This window comes from Taudactylus pleione, unplaced genomic scaffold (genome assembly GCF_031769625.1).
Source record: "Taudactylus pleione unplaced genomic scaffold, aTauple2 ptg000129l, whole genome shotgun sequence".
NCBI classification, from domain to species: Eukaryota; Metazoa; Chordata; class Amphibia; order Anura; family Myobatrachidae; genus Taudactylus; species Taudactylus pleione.
In genome coordinates, this window is record NW_028284531.1 from 4,034,109 (window position 1) to 4,057,652 (window position 23,544).

At 46.0% G+C, this 23,544-nt stretch overlaps 1 protein-coding gene across 6 annotated transcripts in view; it reads left to right on the top strand.

Annotated features, from left to right (window-relative positions):
- Positions 1-23,544, top strand: part of SEMA6D (semaphorin 6D) — a 170,225-nt gene that overhangs the window by 69,277 nt on the left and 77,404 nt on the right. For 3 of the 6 annotated variants that reach the window (XM_088472782.1, XM_088472786.1, XM_088472787.1), the window contains exon 1: positions 19,583-19,820. The exons of 1 other annotated variant lie outside the window; for it this stretch is intronic. The gene's annotated coding sequence lies outside the window, so the exon portion shown is untranslated. Of the gene's footprint in view, positions 1-19,582; positions 19,821-20,197; positions 20,455-23,544 lie in introns of those variants that run through there. 2 more of the 6 variants (XM_088472785.1, XM_088472783.1) reach the window with 2 other exon arrangements.

Sequence of the window (23,544 nt, forward strand, 5' to 3'; positions counted from 1 at the left end):
CACAGAAAAAAGTACATTGCTTCCCACAGAAAAAAGTACATTGCTTCCCACAGAAAAATGCACATTGCTTCCCACAGAAAAAAGTACACTGCTCCCCTGCAGAGGAAATAACATTGCTCCCCACAGAAAAAAGTACATTGCTCCCCACAGAAAAAAGCACATTGCTCCCCACAGAAAAAAGTACATTGCTTCCCACAGAAAAATGCACATTGTTTCCCACACGAAAAAAGTACACTGCTCCCCCGCAGAGGAAATAACATTGCTCCCAACAGAAAAAAGTACACTGCTCCCCACAGAAAAAAAGCACATTGCTCCCCACAGAAAAAAGTACATTGCTCCCCACAGAAAAAAGTACATTGCTCCCCACAGAAAAAAAGCACATTGCTCCCCACAGAAAAAAGTACATTGTTCCCCACAGAAAAAAGTACATTGCTCCCCACAGAAAAAAGTACATTGCTCCCCACAGAAAAAAGCACATTGCTCCCCACAGAAAAAATAAATAAAACTACACTTATCTGTTCTCAATAGCTCTGCTGCTGGCCACTGGAGCTGAATAGTATGTACACTCAGGCCCACTGGAGCGGGCGGGCAGGTGAGTGGACGCGAATGTCTTAAATAAGTTTTGTCCTCTGTGTGGCTACTCGTCAAGACATCACGACGCAGCTGCGTCATGCAATGGGTGGGAACAGGCCGAGACAAACAGGGAGGGAGCGGCAAGTGCAGCGGCAGAATGTTTGCCGCTGTGACTGTGAGTGACAGTAGGGGTCGGAAGCGGAGCGCCACGTGCCATTGCACAGGTCACCCGCCACTAGAAACAGCCCTGGCTGTCTCAATCCATATAGCAGAAGCCAGTGATCTCTAGGACTCGTCAGGGCTCAGCAGGAGGTCTGATCTCTGACATGAGCTACTATGCATGTGTCCTCTGCTGGCACACCTTTCCTCCCTAGTGTTCCATGCTTATGGATGTGCCCTCTGAGACTCCCGGCATTATCCAGCCATACAGAGCCCTTCGAGAGCCACAAGTAATGTACCACAACCGCTTGTGTATACCATCTTATCATCCAACGCTATACAATTCCCAGCAACACCCTTACGCTCCAGGCTGCATCCAATACCTTGATACACTTGTTTAACACTAGGGGGGGTATTCAATTAGGCTCCGAAAAGTCGCAATCGGCAATAAATTATTGCCGATGATGTCATTTTCACATGTTTCAATTATCCCGTATTCAATTTCAAAGACTTTTCGCAGGTTTGAAAAGTCTTTGAAAAAAAATGGGGATAAGTTTTCACTATGTTTTACATGACAAAAAAAAGTGCAGAATTGGGGTTTAGGGGTGCAGACTTAAAAAAAATAGCGTGCACCCCTGGAAATGTCATTTCCAAATAAACTGTGTCAAAAAAAGTTTTTTTTAAAAATAGGGACACTCCAAATAAAATAATTAAAAATTGGGGGTGAAAACAGTGTTTAAAAATAGGGAAATAACTTCAGGGGTCTTCTGCAAGTATGCGACAGTTGTTTTCTAGAATAAGCAAGCTATTAGCGGCAGTTGCATTTTTGCAGAATTTTAAAAAATTACTTTAGGGACTTAAAAATATGCTAGTACCCATTTTCATGTACCCCAAATTTCATGGGACCACTTAAAAAACGAAAAAAAAAAACCTAAGTGCTCTTCTGCATCACTTCTTCAATGTTGGGAAAAAACACTTGCCGCGACTATTTAAAACCCCGACTTTCTTTTGCAGGCAAAAACAGGGGTACCCATAGTTATCCCCCATGTCGGCACATCTTTAGGGGGGTACTACAATTAATTCCTGAAAATTCCTGTTTTTTTCGTAGCTCTGAATTCGCCAGGTCCTGTTTCCGCTAATTTTAAATTGAATATGGGGATAAAGCGGGCACGCGCCCGGTACTTTATCCCAGGAAAATCTCCGATGTGCTGGACTTTTCGCTCCCATATTGAATACGGCTCTATGTCTACATGCCACTAGTTATTCTACTTGGTTAATAAACCTAAAACCTGGTTAAGCTATTGCACATGTGAACTAACTGCTACCAGCACCTCTAATGTGCAACTCACTTTACACCAGTACACCCAGGGCTTAGTGTACTGCCTTTGACTGTATATATTCATATTAACTCTGCTATTAGGTTACAGATCCAGTGTCCTTCGCCTGCTTACTTTGCTAATAAACACATCATATTGACCCTGCTCCCTTCACATACAGTGCCTTGCGAAAGTATTCACACCCATTGGCTTTTTACCTTTTTTTGTTACATTACAACCTGTAACTTATTTTATTTTTTTAATCTGAATTTTATGTGATGGGTCTGCACAAAATAGTCTAATTTGGTGAAGTGAAATGAGAAAAATATATATAAAAAAGAATCTTTATAAATAAAATTCTGAAAATTGGCATGGGCATATGTAATCACTCCCTTTGCTATGAAGCCCCTCAAAAGTTCTGGTGCAACCAATTACCTTCAGAAGTCACATAATTAGTGATATGTAGTCCACCTGTGTGAAGTGTCACATGATCTGTCATATAAACACACCTTTTCAGAAAGGCCCCAGAGGCTGCAACACCACTAAGCAAGAGGCATCACACCATGAAGAGCAAGGAGCTCTCCAAACAAGTCAGGGACAAAGTTGTTGAGAAGTACAATTCTGGGTTGGGTTATAAAAAAATATCCAAATCTTTGATGATCCCCCGGAGCACCGTCAAATCCATCATCATCAAATGGAAAGAACATGGTACCGCAACAAACCTGCCAAGAGAGGGCCGCCCACCAAAACTCACAGACCAGGCAAGGAGAGCATTAATCAGAGAGGCAGCACAGATACCAAAGCAGGGCCGCAACTAGGGGGGGGCTGAGGGGTCATGTGCACTGGGCGCCATCCTGCAGTGGCACCGGCCACACACTTTTCTGTGCCGGAGGTCTGCAGATAGAGACCTCCGGCAGTGGTGCGCGCCGGACATTGAAAAATCGGCGGAAGATCCCGCCCTCCTGCTGTCGGAAGGTAGGGTAAGCGCTATGGGGGGGGGGGCAGAGAGGGAGTGAGAGGGGCGGCAGTGCTGCACTGGGCGCACTGCCGTCTAGCTACGGCGCTGACCAAAGGTAACCCCTGAAGGAGCTGCAGAGTTCCACAGCAGAGACTGGATATCTGTGCATGTGACCACAATAAGTCGTACACTCCATAGAGCTGGGCTTTATGGAAGAGTGGCCAGAAAAAAGTCATTACTTAGTGATAAAAAGAAGAAGACACGATTTGAGTTTGCCAACAGGCATGTTGGCGACTCCCCAAATGTATGGAGGAAGGTGTCCTGGTCAGATGAGACTAAAATCTAACTTTTCGGCCACCAAGGAAAACGTTATGTCTGGCGCAAACCTAACACATCCCATCACCCCAAAAACACCATCCCCACAGTGAAATATGGTAGTGGCAGCATCATGCTTTGGGAATGTTTTTCAGCAGCAGAGACTGGGAAACTGCTTCGAGTCGAGGGAAAGATGGATGGTGCTAAATACAGGGAATTTCTTGAGCAAAACCTGCTTCAGTCTGCCTGTGATTTGAGACTGGGACGGAGGTTCACCTTCCAGCAGGACAATGACCCAAAGCATACTGCTAAAGCAACACTCGAGTGGTTTAACGGGAAACATTTAAATGTGTTGGAATGGCCTAGTCAAAGCCCAGATCTCAAACCAATTGAGAATCTGTGATCAGACTTGAAGATTGCTGTTCACAAGCGGAAATCATCCAACATGAAGGAGCTGGAGCAGTTTTGCCTTGAGGAATGGGCAAAAATCCCAGAGGCAAGATGTGGCAAGCTCATAGAGACTTATCCAAAGCGACTTGCAACTGTAATTGCCACAAAAGGTGGCTCGACAAAGTACTGACTTTAGGGGGGAGTGTAGGAATGGCTACTGTATATTCTTCCCTCCAGGAGAACCGGGGAGATGCAACTGACCACTTCTCGTTATTAGGCAAGGATGACACAATTCTCATAGAAACACTTCATATTGGCCCCACCCTCGCCTCATAACCCGCAACATCCGGCACTATGGGCCTGACTCAGAGACGGACGCTCTGAAAGAGCGCTCGCTCTGAATCAGGGCGTTTTTTTTTTTTTTTGGAGCGGCCTCCTGGCCGCTCGCATAGCTGTGGGTGACCACCCATAGCTATAGCGAGCGGCCAGGTTGATGGTCACGATGGTCAAGACCACCCTTGTGGTAGGGTCTCATGGCCGCAAGCCCCAGAGAGCTTCTGGCTCTAATAGAGCCATAAGCTCTCCCACTGACATCACTGGTGATGTCAGTGGGGCCGCCCACAAACGGCAGGCATTCACTTGGGAACGTCTCCGTTTGTGAAGCCACCCCCCGGCCACGCCTACCAAATGGGGCGAGCTGTCAATCACCATCGACAGCTCGCCCCCTTTGGTGCGAGACCCGGAGCTAGCCGGGTCTCACGCATGTGCACGACGGAGCCGGCTCCGTCGTGCGAATGCCCAGTGGGCAAACATCGACCCGGTTGCGAGCGCTTGCGACCGGGTCTGAATCAGGCCCTATGTTCCTTGTTTCTTCAACTTCACTAGGAAGTGATCAGCATGCTGGAGGGCCACATACATTTCCTCAAGTCTCCCGGACATACCAGGCGAGTAGGTAAGTATGGCTACTAACTTATTATATATTCCAACAACATGTTTTCAAGAGAGACATTTACAGTATATTTAAAACTTACTTTGAGTTGATGTATTAATACATTTAGGGCCTGATTCTGCACGCAAGCCCCCTCCTGCCCACAAATGGTAGCAGACCATCAATCACTGACAGTTTGCTGCCGCTTTGCGTGTGATCACACAGGACCCATACTGCACATGCGCAGTACGGGTCCGGTGCCTGCGAAGATTCCCGACCATCGGGAATCTGCATTCAGCAGTGCACATACAACCAATGCTGAATAAGGCCCCTAGTCTCTTTAGTATCTGTAAGTTGACACGTGCATATTTATTAACAGTTACTTGTATAGTGCACACCCATTATGCAGTTCTTTACAGAGAATATATTAGTCATTCACATCAGTCCCTGCACCAGTGGAGCTTACAATCTATATTCCCTATCACATAAAAAAAAACATATACACTAAAGTGCAGTTTTTTCTCATAATACAAAAGTCATGACCTCTTAGTTGTGGAGCAAAAATGCTAACCAGGGCCGTAACTAGGGGTGTGCGACCGGTGCCAGTGCACAGAGAGCAAGGGCCTTGTAGGAGGCATTGTCTCCGCCCCACAGCCCTTGCTCCTGGCTACCGGGTTGCCTGGAATGGCACCCTGCAGCCAGGATCGCAGATGTTGTGCCACCCGAGCATCCAGTGGATGTCCAAATAAGTACAATGCGGTCTGTGCAGCCAACCAGTCGTCCTCATGGACACTCAGACAGCGCCGCACTTACCGGTGCTGCCAGCACCGCCCCGTGTGCTCAACATCAACCCATTTGCGAGGCCCTGTTATGGCCCTGATGCTAACCACTATGCCACCATACTGCACTATTACACCATTGGCACAACGCAACAGAATATATTGTTGCTACATAAATAAATATTAGAAAATGTTAATAAATAACTAAATTCCCCTCCTCACTTTCAGCTCTCCTATGCTCTTTATCAGATGTGTACTCCACCACACTATTCTCCCTCTTACATGCTCCTTACTGTACAGCTTTCCTTTTACCTGTTATCATCTTATACTCCTCCATATACACAGTCCAGATGCCTGTACAGTGCAGATTAACTGTGACCACACTAAAGACCCACAGAACAGTACATTACAGGCTGATTAGACAGAATGCTGGGACAACTAGATGTACATATAACAGCTAAGATGTTATGAGAATATCTGAGGCTGCCAGTTTAACCATAGTTGCTTTCAGTAATGTTACAATTGCTTTTAGATAGCCAGATTAAATTGGTTCTTGGAGTTTTCAGATCTGTACAGTATATTACTTACTGATTACTGATGTTCGGAATGGGGTTCCTGTGGTAAAATATATGCTGGGGCAGAAAACCCAGCTGTCATTTAACATTATGAAATTCTGCAAAACGTGCTTTGTTTTGTCATTGCATACAACATTAAAAACAACACTTATATATTTAATACTAACATTAGGGATGTGCGGGTTCGGATTCCTGTAATACGAACACACCCGAATTTAGGATTAATACTAGCATTAGAGATGTGCAGGTTCGGATTCCTGTAATACGAACACACCCGAACTTAGGATTCTGAGTCGAACCGAGGCCCGGCTTGGGCCTTCTTGCTAACTTCGGTTCCCTAAACAAGACAAAACGTCATTCTCTCAGCGCCGGATATCACGTGTTTTGGATTGTGTCATCTTCCCAGCATCGGACCTCGCGTCTTTTTGGATTCCATATAAAAGTCCCTCCCTTGTGATCGGGTGCCATTTCGAGGAGGGTGTGGACTGTGGGCTGCAGCACTGAGGCACTGTGTTGTGTGTGTAGGACCAGGCAGTGTGCACTAAAAAAATGCCATTAGGAGCACTGTGTTATTTAAAAAAAAAAAAAAAGCCATTGGGAACACTGAGTTAAAGGAGTACTGTGTTATTAAAAAAAAGCCGTTAGGAACACTGGGCCTGATTCAGAGCCGGTCGCTCTGACAGAGCGCTCGCTCTGAATCAGGGCCGGTCTTTTTCTTTTTAAGAACGGCCTCCTGGCCGCTGGCATAGCTGTGGGTGACCACCCACAGCTATAGCGAGCGGCCATGATGATGGTCGCGATGGTCAAGACCATCGCGACCATCGGGCTTGCAACGAGAGCCTTGTGGTAGGGTCTCGTTGCCGCAAGCCCCAGAGAGCTTTCGGCTCAAAAAGAGCTTGCGACTGGGTCTGAATCAGGCCCTCTGAGTTAAAGGAGCACTGTGTTATTAAAAAAAAGCCATAAGAGCACTGTGAACACTGTGGACCTGATTTACTACGGATCGCTATTCTGCTTATACGCACGCAACTGCATTGCTAATATCAGCGGTGTTATTTAAATGTTTGCATTCGCATTGCGGTCGCAGCCTGACATTTAGGACACCCACTTCCCCTCACATCCGTATACTTGGCCAACATAGTGAAACAATCGGTAACAACGAGTAACATCGGACAGTAAGGGAAGCCAAGACCTCAGTCAGGAATTGCTTACTTATGCACATGCTATGATGCCTCAGGCGGCATCTGGTGCCGCAGTGGATAATTTATGCACACCCCTGCAACGGCGTTGAAACGCACTGGCACGCCTGCGTCCGCCCGACCACACCCCCGTCACCACCCACAAACCGCACTTCCTGTCAATGGGTCTGTGCATCCTCTGCGTTCATAGGGGGTCATTCAGACCCACTCGCAAGCGGCAGTACGCTCGCAAGTGGGTCGATGGTCCCCACTGCGCATGCGCACGATGGAGGGAGCTCCGTCGTGCGCATGCGCGAGACCCGGACTGCGAAATCCAAGCTGTCGCTCCGGGTCTCGCACCAAAGGGGGCGTGCTGTCGATGGTGACTGACAGCACACCCCCTTTGGTGGGCGTGCCGGGGGCGTGGCGGCCAGACGGAGGCGTTCCCATGGGAACGCCTACCGTCTGAAGCCGGCCCCACTGACATCACTCTGATAGAGCCGAAATCACTCCAGGACTTGTGGCTGGGAAACCCTACCGCAGGGTTTCCGTCGCAAGTCCGATGGTCCATCTTTTTGGACGCTCGTATATGCTGTGGGTGGTCACCCACAGCTATATGAGCGTCCAGGAAGATGCTCCATTTTAATGGAGGAGGGCCCTGGATCAGAGCGAGCGCTCTGAATCAGGGCCATAGTTCCGAACACAGTGACTGGCTTGCGCACACGCACTGTGATGCATACGCATGCGCAGTGCAAATTAATCGGCCAATAGCGAGCGTATAAGCAACTGCGTTCCTTACTGAATCAGGCCCTGTGTTGTGTGTTTAGAGCTTCAGGCACTGTCTTAAAAAAACACTGTGTTGTGTGTTCAGGCAAGCACTGTGTTAAAAAAAGACATTAGGAGCACTGACTTAAAGTGGCACTATGTTACTTAAAAACACTGTATGTTCTTCAGGCACTGTGTTAAAAATATTTTGAATAAAACACTGTTGTGTACACTGTGTTAAAAAAAAAGCTATTAGGGTGCCATTACTAGGAGCGCTGTGAGGCACTGTGTTGTGTGTTTAGATACTGTTAGGGGCATAACTAGACCTAGGGGGGCCACATAGCAAAATTTTCACAGGTCCCCTTCCCTGCATCCTCCTCACTCCCCTCTCCTCAACTTACCTGCTCCATGGATGCGCTGCGCAGGGCAGGCACACCTCCTCCCCCGGTCAGCTCCATCTCTCCTCCCTCACTGACTGATGCTGGGAGGAGGCGGCCACACCTCCTCCTAGTATCAGTCAATGAGGTGAGCAGGAGGTGGAGCCGACCGGGAGGATGCGACCACTGAGGGTGAAGGCCGCGACCACGGAGGGGGGGGCCGCGATCACGGAGCAGATAAGACGAGGAGAGGGGAGGGTGCAAGAAGGAGTGTGTAGTGGGGGCCTCGTACCGAGACCTGGCACTGTTCGTGCAGGGGGAGGGTCGGGCCCCAGGGCAATTCCATCATGCACCACTTTTCTTTTCATTATGGGCTGCATTTTTTGGGGGGCATTGATGGCAGTCTACTGTCTCTCGCAAGGCCATTTTAATCTCTTTTGTGGTCCTTGCTTCTGAGGCCTGTGATTTGCTCCAGTCCTCCTGCAGTCCACTATATCTACTCCAGCTGTAGATTCAGTACAGTCTCACTCCAGCCAGAGCAGGTCTCCAAAACATTGTGACGTGGCACTGGCAAGAGAAAAGGGACCCCCAGGAACAGGTACCATCAGGGCAAGAGCGAGTGTGCGTGGCGATGCCTTCACGGGGTCCTGCATCCTTGGTGTCAGCACCAGTCACATGCCTGGTAGCCGGGAAACAAGCAGAGGATGCTCCCTAGCCGCTCAGTTTGTTACAAGGATAATCAGCGCGGCTGATCAGCCTGATTGGCTACACTAATTATCCTTGTAACACAAACTGAGCATCAGGGAGCATCATCTGACAATCTCCTGGCTAACAGACATCAACTGGCGGCCCCACAACACTGAAATTGTACTGGGGAAACAGATGGCACCCCTCCGGCCCAGTCCACCCAACAATTTATCTGGGAGGGAGCACAGACAATTTGGGCCTGATTCAGAGGTTCCAAAGCATGACTGTGTCTTTATGCTAATGCCACAGCCGATGGGAGTCATACAGAGATGCCCTCTGGCTGCAGCACTAATCCACCGCATTAAGATCGCACATCGTTAAACATTGCACCAGTCCTAAGAAGTCGCAGAATCTCCATCTAACCTCCGAAATCTGCAACTGTGGCAAAAGATGAAGTGTCTGACAGCGACATACCTGCTTCTGGCTAGCCACCCCCCGTTATCACCCAGAAACATCCACTGAAATTGCCTCTCTCTGCTTCCAAATTCCTTCTGCGCTCCCGGCAGTAACCATCGGGATGAATGCACAGTGCGACTCGGATGCAAGTGCAGACTGAAAACATCAGCCTCTAGCGTGCGGCATAAACACTGCATGCACCTCCGAATCAGGCCCGTGATCCCCTTATTATGCACATACCAGCACATTATTTCTATTTTGCCCAGTGGAAACTAAAGGCAGTGGTATACGTGCCATTAAGCTGTGAGGGCATCATTCATCGTGCAGCCAAGTGTCTAATAGGTCGCAGCCAGGGTTACTATAGCCACTGGAAATATTAATCGCCTCTTCACACCCTTCCCGTGATCACATCATTGCTGGGGGCACAATCTTGGCCATGGAATCTTAGAAAGATTTTGTGTAATGGCCACTACTGTATAATGTGGAATACATACGGTAGACTGGCAGTCGGGATGCCAGCGGTCAGAAGACTGACAGAGGCATTCCGTTGCTCAGAATCCCAATGGGGGTTCGGTAAGTATCCGAATCTTCCTCCCTTCTCTCCCTAACCATCCTTTTCTGCATCCTGACCCTAACCCTCCCCCCCTCCCGCACCCTAAACCTACTCCTGCCCCCTTAGTGCCTAACCCCCACCCCCTGGTGGTGCCTAAACCTAGCCTAACCCTCAGCCCCCCCGGTGGTGCCTAACCTAACCCTCCACCCCCACGGCCTAAACCTAACTCGTCCCTCTATACTTACGTTCAGAATGCTAGCTGATGGGATTCCAGCGTCAGCATCTCAAGTGGTGTCGGGATTCCGGCGCCGTTATTCTGGCTACGGGTTGGGATTCTGGCACCTGGATTTTGACCCTTGGCATTTTAACTGCATCCCATATACTATGCAGCCTGTGCACAGCATAAACACTGCCAGTCCAGGTGTCTGAAAAGGAAACCAGATAGGAGGAGAAAGAGAGAATGGGGAAAATAGGGTGGTAGAGAATGGAGTAAAGAGAGGAAGAAAGTAAGAGAATAGGAAAGGAGAGAAAAGAAAATCCCAATTAACACCAAGTGCAACTTCTTAATAAATAAGCTGGTGATAAATTTGACAATGCAACCGTTTGCCAAGACCACTCTTTCCCAACAGTCCACACCCAATATGAAAATCGGGACAGATGGGAGATCCTCTAGATTGTGATCTTATCACTCTTTCCTCTTTATCTGTTTGTTAATATAGTCTTGTTTTATTTATGTTTAAACAATAAGAATAATTTTAGATAGACTTTAAGTTGTAAACAAGCAGGAGCCATTGTCATGTATAAATGATATTTTAAAAACCTTAGTGTAAATGAACTCATAATATAAGAAAACAACAAAATACATAAAAGATTAGAACCTTGGTATTTCCTTTAAATTAGTTACAAAAATCTATCTGTGAAAAACAAACATTGCTTTTATTATTTTCTTTATACATGCTTTGTGACTTAATTTTGGGCCTGTAAAGTTTACAGCACTTTTATTGACCAATGAACTTTTTGAGGACTAAAGTTAACTATAATACTGGTTCAAAGGACTTGCACTGTCACTAAAATCGCATGGCTTAATTCACGGAAAAATGTGTAATAAAGGTAGAGAATGGCAGCTTAACACGTAGTATGCTCACTCCATTTCTTTTTAACATTAAGGTTAATAGTTTGACCCTTTAGTATTGTTGAAATCCACTGGGGGTATATTACAAAATCTATTGGAGATGAGAGAGAAAGCTGCACACTACATTACTGAGATACCAGTATGTTCTTTTACCTAAACACAGAAACAACACATCTCATTTCTTGGACTAATTAAAAATAAAAAAACATGTACTAATATATAAATATATATATATATATATATATATATATAATATATATATATATATATATATATATATATATTGTAAAGAGGCAAGAGCGCTAAGGTTTCATTGAAATGTATATTTTTTTTAAATAATGTTTTTAATTTCTTTCTGTGAGTTATATTTAGAAATTTCATCCATTTCCTTTGCATTTTAAAGTAGTCCCAAACAACTTGACAAATGTATTAATAAAACAGCATATAACATAAAGAATTCAACACCCATGAGTATGGGATGCCGGCGGTCGGGATCCCGGCGGTCAGAATCCCGATGCCGACATCCCGACAGGGCTAGAAAACCAACACTTGTCGTCAGTATTGTAACCCTTTCCCTCCCCTAACCTTAACCCTCCCTCCCCGGTGCCTGACCCTAATCTCCCCCCCCTAGGGCCTAAACCTTAACGTCCCCCTCCCCACATCCTAAACCTGCCACTCCCCCATTAGTGCCTAACACTAACCCTCCCCCTAGTGCCTAACCCTAATGCTAACCCTCCCCGCAACCCCGCTACTTACCTTCGGGATACCGGCGGTCGGGATGCCAGCGCCAGGATTCTGACAAGATTATAGGCATGGCACACATAAAGGGCCCTTACCAGATTTAGAGGGGACTAGGATGCAACAGAATACCATTCCACTACTTATTTCAGGTGCGGCAACTAAGTTCCATTACATCTCTTCTCTTCCCTGCTGTCAATCATTGCTGCAGTATCACTGTGCCATCACCAGTCACCTGATACAGAGATTGCAAGTGAGGAGGAAAGTATTTAAGGCAGAGCCAGTATAAGAACTTAAGGGGCCCTAAACAACTTGTATGTTTGGGCTCTCTACGTTGTGTAATAGATAAATCCAGATATTAGATAATCAGTTTAGGAATTGTTGTGTTAGGCTCAAGCAATTGAGGAATGGGCATGCAGGGCACAAGCAGATGAGGAATGGGCATGTAGGGCATAAACAATTGAGGAATGGCCATGTAGGGCACAAGCAGTTGAGGAGTGGGCATGTAGAGCACAAACAGATGAGGAATGGGCATGTAGGACGCAAACAATTGAGGAAAGACATGTTGGTTACAGACAGGTGAGTAAACGTTGATTTGGTTTACTGGCTGGTGAAGCGGTTATGTGGGATAGGGATATACACTGGTGAGGAAAGCAGCATGTGGGACACAGACTGGTGAGGTGGGAGACATAGAGTTATGGATGGGAAATATATAGGAAGCTCCAAAATTCTCTCCACAGTGTCTGTGTGCTAAGTGTGTGACAGTCCAAAATTCAAATAAGGGAGCCATCAACTGCCAGTGAGTACCGGCTGGCGAAGTTTGCCAGCATTTGGGATGGCAGTTGGTGTGACTCCCCTATTTGAATTTTGGAGTGCGCTGCAGCCCCAACTCTGGAGCCGTCACTGTCTGTAACACACTTAGCACACAGTCACTGTGGAAGGACTTTCCAAACTCACAGTACAAGTAATACAGTATTGGTGCAGAGATAGAAAGTGAAGGCAAGGGCATGTTTATCATTATTTTTTATTATTTTTAAATCTTTGCAATATGCTAAATAATTATTTCTGTTCCATTATTTTAATTTATTTGTATTATTAAAAAAAGAAATGTTTTTGAACATGCAGTATGTTCTTTTTGGTCATGCCGTTCAGTGGTGATGGAGTTGGGTGTGGGACATAAAGGCAAGCTGCATATTATCATGTCCCCCCACATCTTGGGACACAGAAAATATTGTTCTTGCACCACTTAAAAAAAACAAAAAAAACAGCAGGTAATCAGAGCAGTGTTTGCCCAACCTATGCTGGTGCAGACCTCATTTTGACAATGAAGTAATAAGGGCAGGGGCACGCTCTTACCTGCTATATGTATCCGGTCCCCGGGAGGTCCAGGTAACAGGAGGTCTGGGAGGGAGGGCAGGGGATTGCTATTGCGGGTTGTCTATTTTCCCGGTAGCCAGGAAATCTTCTTTGAATTCAGGAGTCTCCTGTAATTTACAGGAGAATAGGTAAGTATGGGCGTTGGCCAAACACATTTTTTGCCCTGAGGGCTCCACAAATCTTCATTTCTTATTGCAACACTCAAATATGAATATGACTTGAATATGTATAAGATGTGATGTGTAATAATAAAATAAATTAAACAAATACAACTATTTTCCTGTTATGATTAAAAAAAAAATAATGTAGGCATTTTTGAACTGCACATACAGACATCAGCTGAATTGGTTGCCCAAAGCAATTGATAAAAGTTTTCCATACATTTGTGTACACAAAAACATACCCATCCCATTACAGCTCAGAGATGCGAATACCTGGATGCTTGCTCCATGCTGTCCTTTGTCATTTGCAAATTACAAATTGATTCTTGGCTTGTACCTAAATGTGTTGGCAGGGTCCTTCCTGCCTTATTGTGTAATCATGACTGGATTCAAAGATTTAGCATAATATACTGTATAATATCTTACAAATATATGCACATCTTGTCTGCCTATCACACATTTACTGTAAATGGCTGAACTGAGGCACAAATGGATATAATTCATTTACATTAGTATATTGGAAAAATGTCATTTGCATGGAGAAGCTAAGAGAACACTGCCATTTGCTAAAATTTGCTTTGTCTGTTTCGTATAAGGATTTTGCAAACTTTTATTACAACGAACCCCACAGACAGGGCTGAATTTACATCCCTGGAGGCACATTACGCCCCACCCAAAGTACTGTGTTTATTGTAGGGATGTGCGCCGGACCATTTTTGCCGGATTTGGATTTGGTTCTAATTCGTCGTCCGGCTTTGGATTTGGATTTGGATTTGCCAAACTGCGGTGACTGGCTTTGGATTTGGATTTGGATTTGGATTTTTTTACAAAAATTGACAAAAAAAGCTAAAATCACATAAATTGGTCTTTTTTTTCTTCCTAGAGTATTATTAACCTCAATAACATTAATTTCCAGTCAATTTAGACCATATCACAGCTTATAATATTGTTTTCAACATTATTGGCCAAAGGTTGCAGTGAGCTGACTGGTTACTAAGCGACAAAGCAGCGGCACAACGACACAGACACCACAGTATAAAGCACATCTATGACACATTGCCACACAGCAGTGGCAGAAATGAAAAGTAGTGCACCCACCCAGTGGGGTACGGCCAGCAGAGTCACAGTACTTGTTTACAAAGTGGGCTACGGCCCTAGGAGTCACAGTGCACAATCTTATTAGCATTACACCGCACATAGGGCCTGATTCACATTACACCATAAAGTAGTGTCTCTTATTTATGTTACGACACACAGTAGTGCCCCTTTTACACAATGCCCACAGTAGTGACCCTTTTACACAATGCCCACAGTAGCGGTGTCCCTTACACAATGTCCCCCAGCAGTGGTGCCCCCTATGCAGTCCCCTTAGTAGTACGGTCCACTATGCAGTGCCCCCAGTTGAATGCTCCCCAGTAGTATGCCCCCCATTAGCAGGCCCCCCCAGTAGTATGTCCCCCATTAGCAGGCCCCCCCAGTAGTATGCCCCCCATTAGCATGCCACCCAGTAGTATGCCCCCCCAGTAGTATGGCTCCCCCAGTAGTAGGCTGCCCCAGTAGCAGGCCCCCCCAGTAGTAGGCTGCTCCAGTAGTAGCCCCCCCTGTAGTATGGGCCCCCCCTGTAGTATGGCCCCCCCTGTAGTAGGCCCCCCCAGTAGTATGGCCCCCCCAGTAGCAGGCCCCTCAGTAGTATGGCCCCCCCAGTAGCAGACCCCCCCCAGTAGTATAGCCCCCCCCAGTAGCAGGCCCCTCTGTAGTATGGCCCCCCCAGTAGTATAGCCCTGCCCAGTAGCAGACCCCCCCCAGTAGTGCAGACCCCCCCAGTAGTATAGCCCCCCCCAGTAGCAGGCCCCTCTGTAGTATGGCCCCCCAATAGTGCAGATCCCCCCCAGTAGTATGGCCCCCCCAGTAGCAGACCCCCCCCCAGTAGTATAGCCCCCCCCAGTAGCAGGCCCCTCTGTAGTATGGCCCCCCCAGTAGTATTGCCTCCCCCAGTAGCAGACCCCCCCCCAGTAGTGCAGACCCCCCCCCAGTAGTATAGCCCCCCCAGTAGCAGGCCCCTCTGTAGTATGGCCCCCCCAGTAGTATAGCCCCCCCCCCAGTAGCAGACCCCCCCAGTAGTGCAGACCCCCCCCCCCCAGTAGCGCCCCCGGACCTTTGACAAGTAAAAAAATAAAAAAAATAAAACTTACCTGTATCCCCGCTCCCGCGCCGTCCGCTCTGTCACACGCTGAGGAGGGAGCCGGAAGACGGAGCTCATGTGTGAGCTCCAGCCGGCTCCCTCCGTGCAGCAGCCAATGAGAGTCTGTGTGACTCTCATTGGCTGCTGTAACAAACACACAGCTGCCGCTGGCGGCTGTGTGTCTGTGTCTGTGTAGGGCAGAGCGCTATCACTGCGCTCTGCCCTACACGCGAGGAGACCTGATGTCGGATTCTCTAGTGAGAATCCGACATCAGGCGGCCGCCGTTCGGCCCCGAACGGGGATCCGAGTCAGGCGGTGAACACCCGAACAGGGTTCGGGTGGACTCGGATCCCCAATGTTCGGAGCGGTTCGGATTCCACAGAATCCGAACCGCTCATCTCTAGTTTATTGGTCACATTCCTGTTATACAATACATCCCCATAGCCGTGCCACAGAGCTCTACCATACTAAGATTATGCCCTTCCAAATTCAGTCATGTTACTTGTGTTATGCTGCCACAGATAATTTAGTGCATCAGCACTCTCTCTGTTTAATCCACCTCCATTGATTTGCCCATTCCCCCAATTTAAATTTTCTTGCTTGATGAACAAAAGCACATACTGCATAACAGGGCCGTAGCTAGGGTAGTGAGGCCGATGCCATGGCACAGGGCACCACAGGTCAGGGGGCGCTGTTTGGGCTGGTCAAATTTCTGTTTATTATCATTCTTGCTTATAGCTGCCTCTTATTTCATCCGAAGCATCTCCTGGCCTCTCCTATCTCTTCCCTGGCCCTTCCCAATGAAGCCATGGCCTTTTTTGGGTGCATTATGTCCCTTTGAAAAATGAGGGGTGCGCCAATGCTCTTTCTGGCACAGGGCACCAATAAGTCTAGTTACGGCTCTGCTACATAATCACTGTGCAAAACAATAACTGCCTCTGGGTGTCTCAGTGACAGCTACAGAACAATTGTGGATTATTCTTATTCTGGCCATGCCAGTTACAAAGTACCCACAGTGTGTAAAACTATTTACAAACTACATGCAATCTTTATAAATGCTTAATATTAAACCCACAATGTTTTTTTTATATTTATTTCTAAACCTCACTAACATACTAAATCACTATTTTTAATGAAAAAAGAACTACGACTAAACTAATAGTAACAATAACCCCCGACACACACCCACACCTGTATTGAGAGCAACTGCTTGGAGGGATGCAAACTTCTCAGGTGCTAAGAGAAACCCTGTCCCTTTAAAAATGTCTGTTATTCTTAGGCTATATCTGCGCATATTAGATACATTACGACCTGTTGTAAAACCAAAACACAAGCCACCTCTAAGCTGCTATGTCACATAGATTTTTATTTTATTTAAATAGCAAGTATCTATGAGCATCAGGGGCGTATTTATAATGAGTGCAGGGTGTACTGGGCACACGGGGCCCTGGGTCCAGGGGGGCCTGCACTGCACACCCTGCACCCATATTATACTTACCTCTCCGGAGTCCCACGTCGGCGCCGGTGCCTGCACTGTAAAAAATGTCAGCTGCTGCCATTTTCCCATCGTTTGCGCATGCTCAGTACTGGGAAAATGCCCGCCGCGGCCATTTTCCCAGTGACCTGCGCATGTGCTATAGACTCTGGGCACAGAGTCTGTAAGTGCGGCGCTGGCCGCGCATCGCTCAGTGCGCTGCCGGACAGAGAGGAGGGGGCCCGTGACGGAGACTTCACACAGACCCCCTCCTCTCTAGAAATGCCCCTGATAAGCATGCTTCTGATAGTAATATCTCTAACTGTTTGTTCTACAAATCATTATTTCCTTTTCAAAATCTTTCTGGAGTCAGACAGTTATAGGCTCATAGCTCCCAAGGTGTCACATGAAGGTAGAGCAGGGTGGAGGAGAGAGGATTTTACATTATGCAGAGCATACAAAGGTCAGAGGGGCATTCCAACTGTGGTTGCCATAGCAGTTCATGAGATTTAGAAATTATTTAAGCAGCCTGAAGAAACAAATCAAGAAAATATTATAATTTTCTTATACCCTGCCACACTTATTTTTTTTTTTTTTCTGAGATTTCTGATTAATTATACTCCTTTCAGACAGAGAAAACAACCCAGTAATTTCCAGGTTCTAGCCGGGTCGACCCGGGTTTTTTTTCTACCTGAAGGGGTCAACCCGGGTCCAAATTCCTGGGACTTCGACCCAGGTATTTACTTGGGTTTTTCACGGGTCCTACACGGGTTGCCGGATGTCTGAAATGCTCTGACCCGGGTTCTTCAACTCCGGTCATAGTAAACAGTGCTTATTGGCTGAGATTGTGGGGCACTGGCTGATTGGCTAAGCGGCAGGATCTCCCTGATTGGATGAGCGGGCGGGCAGTGGCTCTGGCTTCTGATATCACAATTGTGCTGCAGAAAAACAGAGAGAGGCATGGCGCACTGGAAAGAGGAGGAGATCCGACAGAAATTGAGCTCTTTTCCTCCTGGCATAAGACTGTGCCAGGTAGCACAGTGTAAGCACCTGCATTATGCTCTCATTTGCTGTGTAAATAAAACAGCAAAAAACAGCAATAACTCAGGAACTCCGGGCTACTCAGCAGTAATTCGTCGGCCATAGTTAATGCAATGCAGCGAACAGTCACCACCCACTTTTTATGACCTCGTCTCTGTGTGCCATAAAAGCAGTCCATTTATTATGACACACAGTATATTGCAGGACTGACCTGAGTTCAGTGTGAAAGGGGTCAACCCTGGAATTACCCGGGTCTAATGTGCTATGTGAAAGGGGATTAGGAGCCAATTCCCGGGTCCTTCCCGGGTTGAAAAATATGGAAAAAACCCGGGTTTTAGAGATTTTTCTGTCTGAAAGTGGTATGAGAGAGTGCAAAATAATGTCTGCACCATTTTTCCATGACCTTAAGTTTCCCATACACGGTGCAATACAGCAGCAGATATGACGGATTGGTACGATTTGGCTGGTATATCACACAGTGTATGGGCCTGATGTCGGACCGAGCGCGCACCCGCATCCCCTGATCTTGCTGAAGATTCAGTCGATCAGGGGATGAGATGTGCGATCCCATGCAGCGCTATGCGCGTAAGGGAGGGGGGAGCCAGCATATCGGGTGGACGGCCACCCAATCGCTCCGTGTGTGGGGACCGCCCAATATGTCGGATCCCCGTCGCGTTGCATGGTGCCTATCACACCAGTATGGCCCACATTACTTGCATCTAATGCTAAAATGTGAATACACGTAGTTTATGTTTGCTAGGAAATAGACGAGTTACAAGATGGTCACATACTTGGCCATTTCCACCTACAAATGTTTACAATGTAAACCAAATGCCCATAACTATTTCTGTGCACACACAGGTGGCTACTTACTATAACTATTGTGCTGTCAGTGTGGCTCTGTCTCCTGTACTGTAATATTTCCCTCAGAAAGTGATTTATCATCTAATACTAATATAATTTATGCTACAGATATTGAATATTGCAGACGACTCTCATCACTGTCTTATGCAGTTTCTGTGCAGATGTCAGTAATCAGTCATTTGTTAGCGTTGCCAATCACACTGCGTATAGCTGGAAAAACTAAAATCAGAGTCTGTGCGATCAATTTAAGAGCAAAAAAAGATATATATATATATATATATATATTATATATATATATATATATATATAAGAAAACCCTGTATATGATGGCTGATGGCTTTCTCCTCTGCTCAGTATGGCTTTCTCCTCTGCTCAGTACAACGTCTCTCTGCCAAAGAAAACTAGGAATGAACTTTGCTGAGACGGTGACTGTAGAGGGAGGTGATTTGTCTGTACTCAGTAATAAGATGGGGATAATGGGGAGAGGAGGAATGGCTGTCAGCACAGTTATAGCTGGGGAGGGTAGCTGGGGGGAAGGGGGCTGAGGGGCCACATAAGGGTCACAAGAAGACTTCTAGCATTAGCAAATGAGCAGCACACAGACAAACAGAGGGACCTAGGAGAGCAGCTCTGTGGTGCGGCAGAACTGCGAGAGCTGGGGGAGGCTCCCTGGGCTGGAGCTGGCTTATTGGTAAGCAGCCTAGTACCGATCTCTGGATGCACTGACTAGGGATGGATCGTATTTCACCCAGTGCCTGGTCTCGGTGCGCTGTCTCCTGGCGTGCCCCGCTGCTGCTGGAGGCAGGGATTGTATGAGGGCACAGCATTCCCAGCACCCTATGAGGTAAGAGGCTGATTTTTAACTAGCAATCTGTGCATTGACCAGGTTGCGTGCAGAGCACTGAGCCATTATCAGAGGGGCGCTGCCACCCAGCAGCTTGGGCACAGTCTCACTCCCTAACCCGCAGCGGTTCTCGGGGGCAAAGTTTATTCAGGCAAGTGTTCTCCGTGCTCTGAGGAGGGGGCAGCCGCAGCACTGGTCAGGAATAGCCCCCCTCCCCCTAGTGCCTGGTGAAGTTGTAGTGGGAGCTGTGTGCTGTGTGTACTGAGTGAGCTGTGTTGGGGGGATGGGAGTGGGCAGGGGGAGGAGGAGGTGTGAGCAGGGGGGTTAGGGCAGTCCACTCACTCTCTCTCTGCCATTTCATCAAGCTGCAGCTTTGAAGATCAGAGAGCTGAGTACACACAGTCGGGCCTGGGACGCTGCAGCTGTTGGTGGGGTCTGCAGGACACTGGGACCATGGGCACAGCGTTGTAAAGCCCGTTGGATTTGCCCCGGGAGCTGCGGATGGGAGCTCTGTCTTTGTGGACTAGTAGCGACGAGGCTGCATTGCAAACTTAGATGGATACCAGGATTTGTGGCGTGTGTTTTGGGATGGGAAAGTAGCTCCTTGGAGCCCCTGATGAGTAGTTCCTTGTAGGTAAGTTGTCCTGGTCCTGTACTAAGGCTGCTGGCTTAGCATGTTATGTGCTACCTGTTATTGCAGCACTGTATGCACAGGTATAACTCCCTGTTCTGGTCATGCAATGGGTTGGCATGAAACATGTGCTATGTGTTACATTGTATTATTATGTTGAGAAGGCAGCAGGATGGAGATGCATTGTGTCTGTTGCTGCTGCTATCCGTGTCTGGTATTCTACCGCTGGCTGTGTTATTTCTCTGCTGGAACTTTGTATGCGATTTAGCAGAGTGGCATGATGTACCCGGGTCCTTCCCAATGCCCCCGGGTACAGAGAGAGCTGCATTTCATCGCTGACATAAATTATGCATGGGAACAAATAGGAGGATAGTCAGTTCTGTGCTATCTCCTTGCAGGGCTGGAACATAAACCCCAGCCTTCCAGGCAGCTGACTGGGTGAAAGCTTTTTCTTTCAAGTATAAACAGGAGCAACTTTTTATTATTATTATTTTTTTAGTACACCTTATGAAATGGATATGGTGGATTCATGCACTAGCAGGTTTAAATATCTTATTTATTAAGACTGAACGTAACTGAGAGGTCACTGGCTGTGTGAGGATTATGGCTTTGCTATAGAGATACTGAATTGAAAATCTGGTTTTAGTGCAGACTGCACCACCTACTGAAACCACACCTCGGAGCTGAAAGTGTCATGATGCACTGTAATAGCGACTTGGGCTATGGTGGGTTTGTGCAATTTGGGGGTTTTCATGTATTGTGGAACTACCAGACCCAGCACTCCCTGCCAGGGCACCCTGGGACTAACTATTTGTTGCCTAGCTGTTATCCACAGCTGTTGTTGTTATTACAATACTATTATCCTTTAGCACCCTATCTGGGGATAGATAGATAGATAGATAGATAGATAGATAGATAGATAGATAGATAGATAGATAGATAGATAGATAGATAGATAGATAGATAATGTGTGTTTAATGTGGACATTTTGTATAGATATTATTGCAATTGATATGAAATATTGAATGTAAAGTTTAGCTTAGTCATTTTATGATTTCTTACAAACAATTAGCATGTTGGCATTTAAAACATTTTGTGTTTTTGAAACTGATGTTTTTTTCAGCTGCATTGGAAATTGTGTTTGTTATTTTTTCTGCCTAATAATGGGTGATATTGTAATTATTAAACAGTATTCCTGTTCAGTATCTCCTTTTTATATACAATGTTATGCATTGCACGTTATGTATAAAGCTAAGTGCTTCTTCTGTAAGGGAATTAAACTGAATGTTATATTCTTGGAGCTCTACTTGCCTGGGGCTAGGCATTCATGTGGTTAATGTAAATATACACCTGAAGAACATCCTGTAAGCCAGATTGGTTGATGACACAGTACCTGTAAACAATTACCTTAGGCAATGAAATTTGTGCAAAGATGAATGTGTCCTGTCATTCATATCTAATTACATACTTTAAAGCATCTAATTGTACCAGCTTAAATAAATGAGAACACTTTTGAAAGCATTGTTGAGTTTGATATCCGGCATAATATAAATTATATACAGTTAGAAAATGAAAAAAAACAAAAAAAACTAAATGAGTTATTACCTGGTCTAGCATACAATAAATTGCTCAGTTTAATACCTTTGTTTTTGACCCATTAGCAAATATTTAACATAGGTAGGAGGTAGCTGTTACTGAACTACAACTCTCAACATCTTCAGCCAGTCGCTGAGAGCTGTGATTAAGTAACAGGTAGCTGACCAGATGCTCCTTCCAACCATGTCTGAGCCAGGCTAATCTTTCTTACTGTTGTGTTACATGTCCCTGCTTGTATGGGAAGATGGCTTGTGAAAAACAGTGATTCCTTCAGGCATTTTTGCAAAAAAGAACCTTATAGATAGAATATAGTGTTTGGAAGACCTCCAATAAATCTAATTATCACTGAATAAATTAGGGTTAGTGAGGCCATGACTTAATACCGCAGAGAGAGTACAATGTAGTGATGTACAGCATCCACATCAGCTGATGCCGTTCTTTCAACAATAGATATGTTCTTTTTTTATCTGTCTCAAATAATGGAATAAAAAACAGCCATGTCATACATAGTGGGACTGAATACAACTAAGTTACCTAGTCCCGCTTAACTAGGCTCTAAATAAAAAGAAAACAAAGGCTGCTTAATCATGGCATAGAAAGGGTATTACTTACTCATGGCTGGATAAATATGCAATAGCAAAGTGTCTGTAATTAAATCTGTGAATGCTTTGCTCACGTCTGTTAGGAGATATGATCTGTTTTCATACATTAGATAGGCCATTACAGTTACAGTCAGAAATCCGTGTAAGCCATTAAATGAAGTTCTTACTTGCTTGGAGAATCGCTGCCAATTTCAGCTTCAGAAGAAATTGTGTTCAGGCTTTTTTTTTTCTTGCTGCCTAGAAATGTTGAAGGAAAATCATATTTTAACAGACCGATGTCAATTCCAGAAGCTGCGGGGGGCATGTCATGGTCTATATTAAGTGTCACAGGCACAAGGCTCAGCACAGCTAATAATAAGTTGATTTAGTTTATGCAAACAGGAAGACTAGTAAATTGTCCAACATCCAACAAGCTAATGTGTAAGTATGAACAGTCATGAAATGGCTAGTGTACACACGTAACATGAGGTGTGTCACAGTCTCTTCATCCCAACTTTTTTCTTTCATTGCTCTTTTATTTACTAACCCATATTAGCATTTTAACAGCAGCAAACTGAACTTCTGTCTTTGTTCTTCAACTTGAGCACATTGTGTAGATCATCCATCATTCTGTCCTTGGCCACAACAGGCTATTGGCCCCATATCCATTCCCAGCTATAGAGGAATTACCCGACTGTGAACAAAACAGCTGCCTTTATCATTCTCTTCCCTTTCATACCAGCCAGCATTGTTGCAGCGTAGCAACAAAAGTTAACATGGAGAACATAAAATTAGTTTTGTCTTAGAGAATTTACGTTCTGCTTGGGGCTCCCCATGTTCTGTTGAGCTACAAAGCACAGGATTTGGGTAGCACAGTGGTATGGTGCCTCAGAGCATGGGTATCATGAGTTCTGTT